The sequence below is a fragment of the Ctenocephalides felis genome, unplaced genomic scaffold (assembly GCF_003426905.1).
Source record: "Ctenocephalides felis isolate EL2017-DRISC unplaced genomic scaffold, ASM342690v1 CF-g0.4_SCAFFOLD_03570, whole genome shotgun sequence".
Classification (NCBI taxonomy): Eukaryota; Metazoa; Arthropoda; class Insecta; order Siphonaptera; family Pulicidae; genus Ctenocephalides; species Ctenocephalides felis.
Window position 1 is genome coordinate 28,180,093 of NW_020539724.1, and position 15,371 is coordinate 28,195,463.

A 15,371-nucleotide genomic window follows, 5' to 3' on the forward strand; every position below is an offset into this window, starting at 1 on the left:
CTAAGGAAAAAAGACGGAACGTGGGGGAGGCAGCCCCAAGAAAAATGTGCCATTTTTGCTGAACATCTATTTGAAACCTTTCAGCCAGCCCCCCAGAAATGCGCAGATTATAAAAAAAATTGTTTTCGATTTTCTCAATACTGTTTCCACATCTAATGAGCACAAAAAAAAATAACTGTTTCAGAAGTTGCACAAGAAATAAGGCGTACAAAATCTGGAAAAGCTCCGGACCTGATCTCATCACAAACAAAATGATTAAGGAGTTACCTGATAAATTGCTACGATTTCTGACCATTGTTTTTAAACGCCATAATCAGAACTCAATCATTCCCTTCAATCTGGAAAATTGCCAAAATTATTATGGTTCACAAGCCAGGTAAAGACATTCATCTTATAGATTCATATAGGCCAATTAGCTTGCTGCCTGTCATATCCAAAATATTTGAAAAGCTGCTGCTAAAACGCATTAAATTTACACTTCAAAGCAACCATATAATTCCAAATCACCAATTTGGATTTAGAGAGCAGCACTCAACCATACAACAGGTACACCGCGTAGTTAATGAGATCAACTCTGCTCTGCATACCAAAAAATATTGCTCCGCGGTACTTTTGGACATCGCACAAGCTTTCGACAAAGTGTGGCACTGGGGGTTATTATATAAAATCAAAAAGAATCTTCCATATGCTTTATTCTATATACTGAAATCATACTTGGCTCACAGAACATATTTTGTACAGATACAGGACGCCCAGTCTGCAATCAAATCAATTAATGCAGGAGTCCCCCAAGGAAGTGTGTTAGGCCCAACGCTATTTTTATTATACACCGCAGATTTTCCTTGGCACCACAACACAAATCTTGCAACATTCGCAGATGATACCTGCATTATTTCTCAGCATGAAAACTCAGCAACAGCGACTGCGATGCTACAATCACACATTAATATAATAGAAAAGTGGTTTACATTATGGAGGTTTGTAGTCAACAGTAACAAATCTGTTCAAGTTACTTTCACACTGCGAAGGAGTACATGTCCACCTGTTTACATATACGGTAACGAAATTCCAAGACAAAACTTTGCTAAATACCTGGATATGTATTTGGACAATAAACTTAACTGGAAAACATACATCCTCAAAAAGCGAGAACAGTTGGAACACCTCCGTAGAACTCTCTACTGGCTGCTACAAAGACGATCTGAACTCTGCACTTCAAACAAAATTCTCATCTACAAGGTTATCCTTAAGCCAGTTTGGACATATGGCCTCCAACTATGGAGTTGGACATAGTTGGAAAAGATGCAACATCCAAATCATTCAAAGATTTCAAAATAAAATTCTACGCGAGGCTCTTTCTGCACCGAAATACATGCCTACATGGCTAATACACCAAGACGCAAACGTCAACATAGTAAATGAAGAGATAAACAAAATAGCACAAAACTATAAAACAAAAATAAGCAGTCACCCCAACGTCCTAGCAAACGAACTGTACAATACCACATATAATCAGAGATTAAACAGACAATCATTACTCGAATTAACAGAATAAGTAAAGCTAGTTTATGTAAGAATTATTTATATGTATATGTAATTATAGTCATATATTATTTATGCATGTTTAGACTTACAATAGGTTTTAGTATCTATATTTATAAATATTTTGCCATAATTGTTACATATCATAACTAAAAGGTTTACTACTGGGTATCCTTTTAAGCATCCATTTTTACTACCAACAATCTAATTACTGAATGTCTCTTGGAGACAGATTGTAATTTATATGACATTTATTATACGACAAATATATTACTAGATGATTCAACAACAACTTCTGAGTTTGTTGAAAATCATTTAAAATCAATAAATTGTGTGAATAATATACCAAATGATACCGCTAGTAGTGTCGACTTAGAAATGAGTGTAGACGTTCCTACCGTCAACCAAAACAACGTCGCCGAAACTCCCGCTCGACATAACAAAAATAATATTAACAAAAATTCACAAGATTGGACAACAATTCGTTTTAAAAAAGAAAAACGTGATGAAGCCTATGATACGTCGCGCCTAAAAAAAACAATATCTGCTGATTATTGGCTAAACCCGACGCCAACGAAAAATTATTATGACGTATTAAGCAAACATACTGACGCAACAAACTCTGAACAAACACAAAATACTGTTCAAAATACCGAACACACTGCAACCGATAATAAACCCCCGTCTATCTTTGTTCATGAGGTGGGTGACATTAAACCATTGAAATTACTACTCAAAAACGAAGCAAAAAATTAATAGAAATTAAAAACAATTAGTGCCAGTCAAGTTAAAATAAACTTGGACAGTCCAAAAACCTACAACAAAATTCTTAAGCTATTAAAAGAAAAGGAAACACAAATGCACTCGTTTCAAGAAAAATCTAATCGGTCATTCAAAGTAGTTGTAAAAAACCTACATCACAGCGCTGATATTGATATGTTGACAAAAGAAATTCAAAAACTGGGCCATAAAGTCGTAATAATATATAATCTAAAAAGCAGATTTCATAACTATCCATTAAACATCTTCGCCATTGAATTAGAACAGCAGGCCAACAATAAAGACTTTTTCAAAATTGAATATCTTTATAGCACAAAAGTAGATATCGAACCCAAACGTTATCGACGAGAAATTGTGCAATGTACAAGGTGCCAAAATCTGGGACATACGAAGAACTATTATTTCAGAAGCCGCGATGCGTTAAATGCGCGGAAGACCATCTCACCAAAGATTGTGATCGGACTGATAAAATTAATGAAAAAGTTACTTGTGTTTTATGTAACGAAGGGCATCCAGCGAACTACAAAGGCTGCCGCATATATCAACAACATCTTATTCGAAAATACCCGCCAGCACGCAACAAAGAACATAACAACAATAAGAACTCACTAGCACACCCAAGCTTAACGTACTCTCAGGTAGCACAGGAAAGCAAAGTGAACTGTAACATTTCCTTTAAACATGAACATGATATCAACAATGCAATAAACAATCTAACCAATATATTTCAAGATGCGGCTGAAAGTTCTACTCCCAAGTTCGCAGGCAATCGAAAATCATTGTGTCCTATAAATATTAAATAAAATATTGCAATTAAAAGAAAATTGCATAAAGTTTGGCAATTAACCCGCTCACCGGAAGATAAAAGGTTTAATAAAACTTGCAGACACCTAAAGGCACTAATTTTTGAACACAAAAATGAATCATTCGATAATTACTTAAACAATCTTACTCCAAATCAGGATACCAATTATTCATTATGGAAGGCGACTAGAAAAATCAAAAATCCAATAAGACAAATTCCACCTATGAGGAAATCATATCAATCCTGGGCTAGAAACCCAATAGATAAATCACAAATCTTTGCGGATCATCTATTTAATTCTTTTCATCCAGCTCCTCAAAGTTGTACAGACAGTGCTGAATATTTTATCCACCAGTATCTACAGAATGAACCTCGAAACGAAGATTCAATTATAAAAATTTCATTATCAGAAGTAAAACGTCAAATCAACAAAGCCAAAACTGGTAAATCTCCTGGCCATGACAAAGTATCAATGAAAATGCTTAAAGAATCGCCCGTCATTGTATTCAGATTCATTACCATCGTCTTTAATGCAATCCTGAGGATTCGCAAGTTTCCTACAGCATGGAAAATTGCAAAAATCATACTAATACTGAAGCCTAGAAAAGACCAACATAGCACCATCATATCGACCTATCAGCTTATTGCCGATTATATAAAAATTTTCGAAAAATTGCTTTTGAATCGAATAAATGATCATATAATTTCCTATGATATAATTCCAAATTATCAATTTGGTTTTCGGGCAAAGTATTCGACCTTATAGCAAGTTCGTCGAGTTAACATCATCGACGTTGCCTTACACTGCAAGGAGTACTGTTCTGCAGTATTTCTTGACGTGCCTCAGGCGTTTGACAAAGTCTAGCACAAAAGTCTTTTGTATAAAATTAAAATAAATCTACCTTATTCAATTTACTCACTACAACAATTATATCTTTGCGAACGAAAGTTTTATGTTGATATAAGTGGCACGCAGTCGGAATTAATAGAAGTGAACGCGGGAGTCCCACAAGGAAGTGTCATAGGCCCTATGTTGTTTTTACTATACACTGCTGATTTTCCTCAATTCACCAATACTAATCTGGCTTTATTCGCGGATGACACTTGCATTATAACCCGGATTCAAAATCCTCTTACGGTTTCAACGCAGCTGCAGTCGCCTTGATATAATTGAAAAATGGTTTACTTTATGGAGATTCACAATTAAAAATTCAAAATCTGTTCACATTATACTACGTTACATTATATTACGTTTACTCTTAGGAAAGATACATGTCCACCTGTCGCAATTTATAACGAACAAATTCCAAGCCGAGATCACGTAAGGTATTTGGGTATGTATCTGGACAAGAAATTGAACTGGAAAATCCATATTCAAAAAAAGCGTGAACATCTAGAACACCTTCGAAAGTCGATGAATTGGCTCCTCAGTAGTAGATCAAAACTGTAGATGTACAATAAAATTTTATTATACAAAGTTATTCTCAAACCAGTTTGGATGTATGGCATCCATCTATGAGGTGCTGCTAAAGTCAGTAACTTGTAAATAATGCAACGATTTCAAAATAAAATACTCAGACAAACAATATCCGCGCCAAGGTATGTACCGACATGGCTAGTTCACCAAGCCACCGATACACTCACAATCAGTGAAGAAATTAAAAAGGGTGCCTAATTTCAAGACTAAAATTGACCACCATCCAAACGAACTGATTGCAAGTCTTTACAACACCACACATAATACAATATAAGATTAAAAAGAATACAATTGATAGATCTAACACATTAATCAATAATAAGTTGTTCTATCATATTATTTAAAATATGGTGCGTATATGTATGTAAATATGTAGTCTGTGTAATGTACTTTGTTTATAATTGTATGTATATTTGAGTTTCTTTTTTTCTTTATTATACGAAAATTAAAATATAATTTAGAACACTAATAAAAGGTGAACCACTGGGTTTTCCTTTTAAAATTTAATGTGTTATTTGTCAAGCTAATTACTCAATGTCTTTCTATTTAGACAGATTGCAATTTATAGGAAAATAAAAAAAAAATGTATCACGTAGCTGACTTTGCAGATATGGTTCAAGATGTTAATAGTGTAATAAAAAATAATCAATACACAACTAAAACCATGCCAAACGACATCGTGAAAATTAATGTCAATGATTCAGAAGCATATCGATCCCTAGTGACATTTCTCAAATCTGAGAAAATAATATTCCACACATACCAAACTAAAAGAGGAGAGAGCATACAGGGTAGTACTTAAAACATTCATTATACCTACGGCACAGAAGAAATAAAAAAGGCGCTTGAAAAATTGAACCACAAGGTGAGGAATATAATAAATATTAAACAATCTAGAACTAAAACACCGCTAAATATGTTTTTTCGCGACCTGGAGCCCGCACATAATAACAGTTACATATATATAAACTAACAAAATTATTAAACCAAATTATTGTAGTTGAACCACCTAGAAAGCGCAATGGAATAACAGTGCACACGCTGTCAATTGTATGGGCATTCACGATCCTACTGCTATCGGCCGTTTGCATGCGTTAAATGTGGCGATCCACATAATTCCAAAACATGATATCAAGCGATACCGCAGCTACACTATGTGGCGCAGCGCACCCGGCTAACTTCAAAGGATGTCCAAGTTATCATGCTATGTTCACCTCACAAAATAATATAAAAACTAGAACAAATAATGATAATGCTAACAATAATATCATCACTGAAGAAAAACGTTACCGACCGACACAAACACCACGTGGACTCACAATCTCCAAAGGCAAAGAATTTGCGGAAATGATATATGAAGAAAAATATTGATTCTTATCACAACGAACGCAAAATTCCTGACCTATTACTGACTGCTTTGATTTATCGTCTGACCATACTGTAATTATAGCAACTTTCGGTACCAGTGTAATAAAATGCACAGCGAAACACGGCTTATACAACCACAAAATTGACTGGCAAGCATTTAGAAACAAAATAGAAGGTGACATCAACCTCAAAACTCGAATTAAAAGCAAGAAAGAATTAGACCAGACCACAAATACATTCATAGAAACATTGCAAAAAGCTGCTAGCAATGCTACACCCGCATTAAACTACAAAGAAAAGGAAATTAACATCCCCCTCAAAGTTAGATAGCTGATCAAAGAAAAAAGAAAAGCTAGGAGAAACTGGCAAAAATGTGGCACTCCAAATACCAAAGCCGTACTTAATAAGCTAACCAATACTTTAAAATTTATACTAAAACAAATAAGAGAATACAATTTCACTGATTATATTACTAAAATAAAGTAGATTTGATAATACTATATGGAGACCCATAAGAAATATTTCGAAACCAACAATTATCAACCATGCCATAAGAAAAAACGTTATCGATCTAGAGATTCTAATAACTCAAGCAATTGGGCTCTAGAAGTGACCAAGAAAAGGCCGACCTATTCGCAAACTATCTTTCAGATGTATTCACGCCTAACGATAACACCCTTAATTCAAAAATATCTCAAGCGCTTTAAAATACAACAGATCTTCAAAAAAATATAAAACCAGCGACACCAAAAGAAATAGCAAGACAGATCTCTCTATTAAGTAACAGAAAGTGTGCCGGAATGGACCAACTGAGAGCAAAAATATTAAAAGAACTACCAAGAAAAGCAATAGTTATGATAACATATTTGCTCAATGCAGTTGGAAGGATCAAATATCGGCCCAAAACCTTCAAAAAGTCAGAAATAATAATGATACAAAAAAAGCCTTACAATCGATGCTTTCAAAGGTCTTTGAAAAATTATTATTGTCCCGACTAGTAAACAGAATGAATATTATACCAGATCATCAATTTGGTTTTAGAAGGAAACATACTACTATCCAGCAATGTCACAGGATTACGACGACCATTCCCCAAGGGTTCAAAGCTAAAGAATACTGTTCGGCTGCATTTATCGATGTCCAACAAGCCTTTGACAAAGTTTGGCATGAGGGTCTACTATATAAGATAAAAAATTGTCTACCGGAAAAATATTACCATTCATTAAAATCATATTTAACAAATAGATGCTTCAGTACAAAAGTTGGCAATGCCATGTCACAATTTTACCCTATAAGATCGGGAGTACCACAAGGCAGCGTGTTAGGACATATATTATTTCTAATTTATACGCACGATATTCCAACTAACCCAAGCACTGTTATGGGATCTTTCGCAGATGATACCGTAATCATTGCATCTCACGAAGATCCGATCATCGCCTCGTTAAACCTGCAGGATCACCTTTTCAACTTAGAGAGCTGGCTAAGAAAGTGGAAAATCAAAATCAATGAAATTAAGTCCAAGCACATAACATTCACCACAGAATCAAAAACATGTTCAGAAGTATACATAAATGATATCCAAATTCCGACTTCCAATAGCGTCTTACATGGAAACTTCACATTCAAGAAAAATGCAAACAAATCAAGAAAAAATTCAAAAAATTATAGTGGATGTTGGGTAGAAAATCCAAAATTTCACTGTCAAATAAAATGCTAATTTATAAAAGTTATAATACCAATATGGACATAATTATGGAGAAGTGCCAGCACCTCAAACATAAAACTAATAGCTAGCACAAAATGAAATATTGAGATGTATCACTAACGCTCCGTGGCATGGTAAGGAATGGCATAATCTGTAATGATCTACAAGTGAGCATAGTTGCAGAAATCATTAATGACAAAAGTATTAAATATCACGGAAGGCTAAAGGCTAAAGGACCACTCGAACGTAGCAATACAGGACATAATTAACCACATCCCAACAAGGCGCCTAAAGAATAACTTCACTGGTGCAAACCCTATAATATAATAGAAGTGAAAACAATGAGAGGAGAAATCTAAGAGTTTTTCGAGTAAGAGGCAAGCATGGTCTGAGACACCTTAAAGGCAGGAATGTTTGCAACATCCTTGGCGATGTCAAATTGTCAAAGATATTGCAACCTTTTCAACATTTCATAACTCTTCAAAAGATAACGACAGAAAACGAAATACATTGGTATTTACAAAATATTTAAATATTATTTGCAGAATTTAAAAATACAAATCATAAAATTATTAGTTAAAATTTACAAAAAAATAATATAAGTATCACTTACAAATATAAATTATATTTATTTAGAGTATTTATTTCTTACGGCTGGATGTTGTCGATATGAAGATGATGTCAATAAAATAATAGAACAAATGATAAATAAAGTTCAACTGCAATACCCTGGATATGAAAAAATAAGAAAAGGCAAGGGGAAAAAGATCCGAAGAAACTGCAACTTACAAAATTTTGGAAAGTAAGTCTAAGTCTATTATTATTATTGATTCAAATGGCAAAATATCAATCGTATAAAAAGGAAAAATAGTGGTGATTACTTCCGTAAGTGGCTTTTTATCTGAGGCAAAAAGCAGACAAGGCATGTAGTATTACGCGACAAAAATTGTTTTTAAATAAAGTAATCATATATTATTGGTTGAAGTTAGTTTAAGTTAATTAACTGATTAATACTGGAATTAATAATATTGATTCACATAATAAGTTATTGTCGATGTGTATTACTACTATTATTAATTAAATAATAATATTTATTTCTGGTCTAATATCGGCTATCAAGAATAGCCCATCTTCCAGCTTGGCTTATGAGCCCAGAGTTTTACATAATTGGGTCAAGTCTAGACCAAGTCTGAGCCCGTGAATCTTATCTCTTTTTATGCAGAGAACATTTTCAGCGGCAGGATGAAAAAGAAAATTCCAAATTGGTTGAAAAAGATTGACCCAATGAAAATAGCAAAGGATTTTTTTTTCATTTTACGGCATTTTTTTATTACATTTTGTGGAAAAGTGAAATTTAATTTTAAAAGTCTCATTAGTAAAAGAAATTTATTTTTGTGAAATGTAGTGAAACTATTTTATTGCCATTAAAATTGGTTATATATTTTTCGATGAAAGTTTCTTTCAAAATTATTTATTTATCGAGTTTAAAATATGATTTTTTTCTGTTTTTTTTTTATTGTCTTCAGTTTACAATATTAAAATGAATCCATAAGATTAAGAAGCAAAAATGTCAAAAGCTATTGGAAACCAAATGACATACCCAAGCAATCTTGAGACATTATATCTATTTGAGTGAATGTACTAAAACATATCAAAAAAGTTTTCTTATAAAGCATTCACTAATCACCTAACAAATAGATTGATTGGAACTGTGTATGGAATTAATTTCAAAAAGATATGTAGGTGTTAAATTGGATAGATTACTTAACAAATACCAATTCAAAGTCCAAAAGTATCACGGAGACCAAACACTTCTACAGTTTAAAAGCACCTTGAAATAAAATATATTGAAACATGCAAATTGCAAATGCGATTTGACGACAGCTTAATGTACATGCGGATTGATAGTTTATGCATGATCAACATAATCAGACACATTTCTGATGGAAATAGGTAGATATCAATGATTTAACATGTGTGCCGAATAAGATATTATCGATAGAAGCACGAGTTGACAATATACAGGAAGATACAAATGTTTTACTCTTACACTAATTAATTTAGCAAACTTTTACAATCTAGAATTAATTCATCCAACACATTAAGTAAATCACTAATTAATGAATAGTAAAAAAAATTATCTACTATTGCTATTCTTGCCACACTTCTTTACATCTTTGCCTAAAATATGCAATCCCAAATAATTCTCACAGCTTTAATTTTATTAAAGTGCTTAGTAGGTTAGTATCAGGTCTCGACAACATAGTCACCAAAATGAAAACACACACCCATTCAACATTCTGCAAAAAATCCATCAAATGATTCAATTAAAAAAAAATTGACTGTCAAATTTTCTTAAAAGAAAACCCCAACGTTCTAATCACTAGTGCCAACAAAGAAAACATCACAGTAATTTGAAATAAATCCACATATTTCTTATATTATCTCAGATCCAACCCGCCGTATAAATTGTTCCTTCAAATTCATTAGCAGTTAAGTCTCAAAAAACAAATTTCTTCAGAAATTGTACCTACTCTCAAAAACTTATATCCAAAATCATAAACTCTGTCACTAATAATAGTATCAAGTTTTGGAATAATAATATGACCGCCTCCACCTCATTAACGAAAATCTCTAAAGACGACATTATTATTGGCAATGTTTTCTCCCTTATATAAAACTTATATAAAAAAAAAACTTCCTGTTTAAAAAAAAAACTGTTCCACAAGGTCAACTTGATATTAATTTGCAAAATAGATTTATCCCTAAGATTTTGTTTCTCCGACCTTAAATTACTCAATAGATTAGAACGCACATCAAATGTTGATGGCATTTGTGGCTTTTGAAACAAACATTCCTCGATGATAATAAATTTTTGTAAGTTTACAAATTATACAACTGTTTTAAAATTATCATCAAGCAAATAAACCATATTCATTAGCAATAGTAATACTGCTAAACTCAGAATTGTAAAGGCAACGTTTGCTAGCAACTATTGCTGAATGAAAATATTTTTGTGAACTTGAACGAGCCACCATTAATAAATATAGATTGTAGATCAAATGGATAGAACACCATTCAGTTGCAAAATTTCTATATAATACATATCAGTTTAATAAAATTTATCGTTTTAGTTAATACTGATGACGATGATACTGAAATTTTTCCTACTGTAGAAAAATGATCTACAGAATGCAGCATATTCAATTGTAGTGATAAATTACCTTGATTGATAGAAAACACGTGCACGTACTTACGTTAAATGATCTATTACTTAAATTACATCATACAGCTATAAGTGAAAAAAAACAAGTGCATGTCAGATTGAATTTTACGGTTTATTAAAATTGCATGAAAAGCTTACAAAAGTGTACAGATAATTAAATAATTGCTTACAAAAAACCATACATAATCGAGATTCTAATGTGCGTTTGTGGAATCAAAAAAATGTCTTACATTTCAATCAAGATATAGAAGCGAATATGGAATCGGACAGTAAACCATCAGAAATCCCAAAACTACGAAAGACCGTTATTGGATCCAGCAAATACAGCAAGATACCTCGCGAAGAAGGTCGGACCAATATGTTTACATCGGAAAAGGTCCTGCTGCGTTCAACTTCATCAGTTTCTGACTCAAGACAGGAAGTAATATCATCTAGTAATAATGCATCTACAAGCCTCACTCAACCACATTCTGATGTCAAGAAACCTCCTAATTCATGGCAAGTAGTCAATTTCAAAAAAAGAAAAACTTCATTTGAACCATTAGGTATAGATGTCAAAATTCAAAACAGATTTTCGGCCCTTTCAACAATAGACACAGCTAATGATGACAACTTAGTTAAACCGGCCCCAGTCAGTAAGCCCCCTCCAATATTTATTTACGGAGTTGACGATATTAATGATATGTCTAATCAATTAAATAAAATAATTCCGCATGATCAATATTTCCTGAGAAGTTTAGCTAACAATACATTTAAAATTCTATGTAATTCTGTAGACCATTTTCGAACTTTATCCAGACATCTAAAAGAAACTAATGCCGTATATCATACATATCAATTAAAAGAAGAGAAGGCTTATAGGGTTGTTCTTAGAAATGTACACTTTTCGACAAGCACAGATGCAATTAAATTAGAACTATTAAAACAGGGTCATGTCGTACGTAATATCCTAAATATTAGACATAGAATAACAAAAGAACCTCTTAATATGTTTTTTGTTGATCTGGAACCAAATAGAAATAACAAAAATATTTATAACATTTATAAATTATTCAACTGCATAATACGCGTCGAACCACCGAGAAAGTCCAACAACATTATACAATGCACTCGCTGTCAACTCTTTAATCACACCAAAAAATACTGCAATAGACCATTTGCTTGCCTAAAATGCGGTGACAATCATAATACTAAAGCTTGTACCAAAGATCCGAATGCTCCGGCATGTTGTTATTTTTGCGACGGTGCTCATCCAGCTAATTATCGCGGTTGCTCATACTTCCAAAAAATTAAAGAACAAAGAAACAAAACTCCAGTAAATCAATCAGTCATAAATCCAAATCCAAATAACCAAAATTTTAATAATTCTAATAATTCTAATTCTAATAATAAAATAAACAACATTTCTCCGGCCTTAAATCCAACAATTCAAAATTCATCCTATGCAGACATTGCAAAAAACAATTACTCTGCTTCTAATCATTCACCTTCAAATCCGGATTCTGATTCTCTAGCAACACTTATTTTAGAATTTAAAAATATCTTCAATCAGCTTTTGCAACAGAACACCATAATAATAAATATGTTATCCACGTTAATCAACAACAAAAGCAATGGCAAAAATAATTAAAATTGCTGAATGGAATGCCAACGGTTTAATACCTCACAAAAATGAAGTAGAATGTTTTTTAAAGTTAAACTTAATAGATATCTTATTAATCTCAGAAACTCACTTCACTGAAAAAAACTACTTTAAAATTTATAACTACAGTACTTATAATTCAAATCACCCAAGTGGCAGGGCTCGCGGCGGTTCGGCTATATTAATCAAAAATAATATAAAGCATTTTGTTCTACCAAATATTTCTGATGATTTTCTACAAGCAACTCAAATTTCTGTTGAAACAAATTTATATAATTTTTGTGTTTCTGCTGTTTATTGTCCACCAAGATTCAAAATTTCTTGTGCTCAGTTTTCTTCATTTTTCTCTCAATTAGGTAATAAATTTATCATTGGTGGTGACTTTAATTGTAAACATATTGCCTGGGGTTCTAGACTGACTACAGCCAAAGGAAAGATTCTTCATGCAGCCATAGGGCAAAATAACCTCTCCTTTATTTCAACTTGCAGTCCAACTTATTGGCCTTCTGACCCTACTAAAGTTCCAGACCTTTTAGATTTTTTTATTGTGAAAGGTATTGATCTTTCAAATCTCAATGTTGAATCTAGTTACGATCTCTCTTCAGATCATTCTCCAATACTTGTGACATTTAGCACATTTCCTACTCCAGTTATCAACAATCATATTCTACACAACAATCTTTCTAACTGGATTCAATTCAAATCCATACTTGATTCAAAATTATTTCCAAAATCTAGGCCTACAAGCGTTATTGATATAGAAAATAATATAGATTATTTTTCTGAGATTGTACGTGAAACAACCAAGCAGATCACCCCGAACATTATTCCAAGAAATGATAATCTAATAATCCCGCAAGAGATTAAGAAGCTAATTGCACAGAAACGAAGAGCAAGACGTACCTGGCAACATTCTCATCTACCAACGGATAAGACATCGCTCAATCATCTCAATAACACGCTGAGGAAAAAAATGAAAGAATGGAAGAATTGTACATTCAGGTCGTATATATTGCAGCTAAATAGATACGATAATTCCATATGGAAACCAATCAGAAACAAAAGTAAACCCCTACAACAAAACCCTCCTCTGAAAATAACCAACCAAAACGGATTCATTTGGGCAAAAAGCAACGAAGAAAAAGCGGAGGCATTTGCTGATCATCTAAGTAGCATTTTTAGCGCTCGAAATATTTCCCAGAATAATTTAATTAACAATTTCGTAAATCAACCCATACATTCTACACCGTTAGGACATTTTTCACCAAATGATGTCTTATGTGAAATAAAAAGGATAAAAAATAGATCTTCGCCGGGTATGGATAAAATTACTCCAAAGATGTTAAAAGAATTGCCTACAAAAGGTATTTTATATATAACAAATATTTTCAACGCCATACTTCAATACAATTATTGGCCCACAGCGTGGAAGACTGCAGAAATTATTATGATCGCTAAACCAAACAAAAACCATCACACTGCTAGTTCATACCGTCCTATCAGTCTTTTATCGATATTATCGAAAATTTTAGAGAGACTTTTGTTGCAGAGATTGTCAGAAGATCATCCGAATGATAGTTGGATTCCTCACCATCAGTTTGGCTTCAGAAAAAATCACTCTACAATTCAACAATGCAACAGAACGGTGTCTCGTATTCTTGAAGCCATGAATAGAAAGGAACACAGCGTAGCCGTATTCTTAGATGTTAGTCAGGCTTTTGATAAGGTTTGGCACTCAGGACTCCTATATAAAATCAAAACAACTTTTCCAAACTACTTCAATATCTTAAGCTCATATTTGCTTAATAGAAAATTTAGAATCAAAATTAAAGATGTGACTTCGAGCATCAGAAATATAGAATGCGGGGTACCACAGGGCAGTGTGCTAAGCCCTGTACTTTATCTTCTTTTCACAAACGATATGCCCACAGATGATCTTCTAACCATATGCACTTACGCCGATGACATAGCAATTATTTCATGCAATTCCGATATTAGAACAGCAACTTGTCAGTTACAAAATTATTTATCTAGTCTCGAAAAATGGTTTTTAGATTGGAATATCAAAATCAATATCGAAAAATCTCAGCACATAATTGTTTCTCTAAAACATCACAACAGTCCACCTATCATCATGAACAATTCAATAATTCCACTATGCAATTCTGTTAAATATTTAGGCATGCACATTGATTCTAAATTGACATGGAGAACGCACATTGAATATAAAAAGAAACAAATCCAACTGAAAATAAAAGATTTTTACTGGCTTTTTGGGAGGAAATCTGAAATCTCTCTCGATAACAAGGTACTTTTGTATAAAACTATCATAGTGCCCATTTGGACTTATGGAATCGAACTATGGGGTTGCTCTTGCAAATCTAACATAAACATCATTCAAAGGTGCCAGAATAAAATTCTGCGTATCCTTACTAATGCGCCTTGGTATATTTCGAATTTTTGCCTACATAAGGATTTGAAAATCTCAACAGTCAACGAAATGATCAAGATTAGAAGTTCATCTTTTAACAACAAATTAATCCAGCATACAAATCCTACAATTCAAGCGATTCAGAGACCGATAAGAAGATTGAGCAAGAAATGGCCTTCCGATCTACCAAACACCTAGCCCAATGTCTGCACGCGTCCTGACGTAGTACGCGGCATACATCATCACGTCATCGTTCATTTATGTTATTATTTTTGTATTACTGTTTTAATTTAATTTTTATTTTAACTTTTTTCATTTTATATTCAATGTATTGCATTTTTTGTTTTTTTGTATTTTTCTTTGCTCATATCAATTTAGTAAATAAGACATTA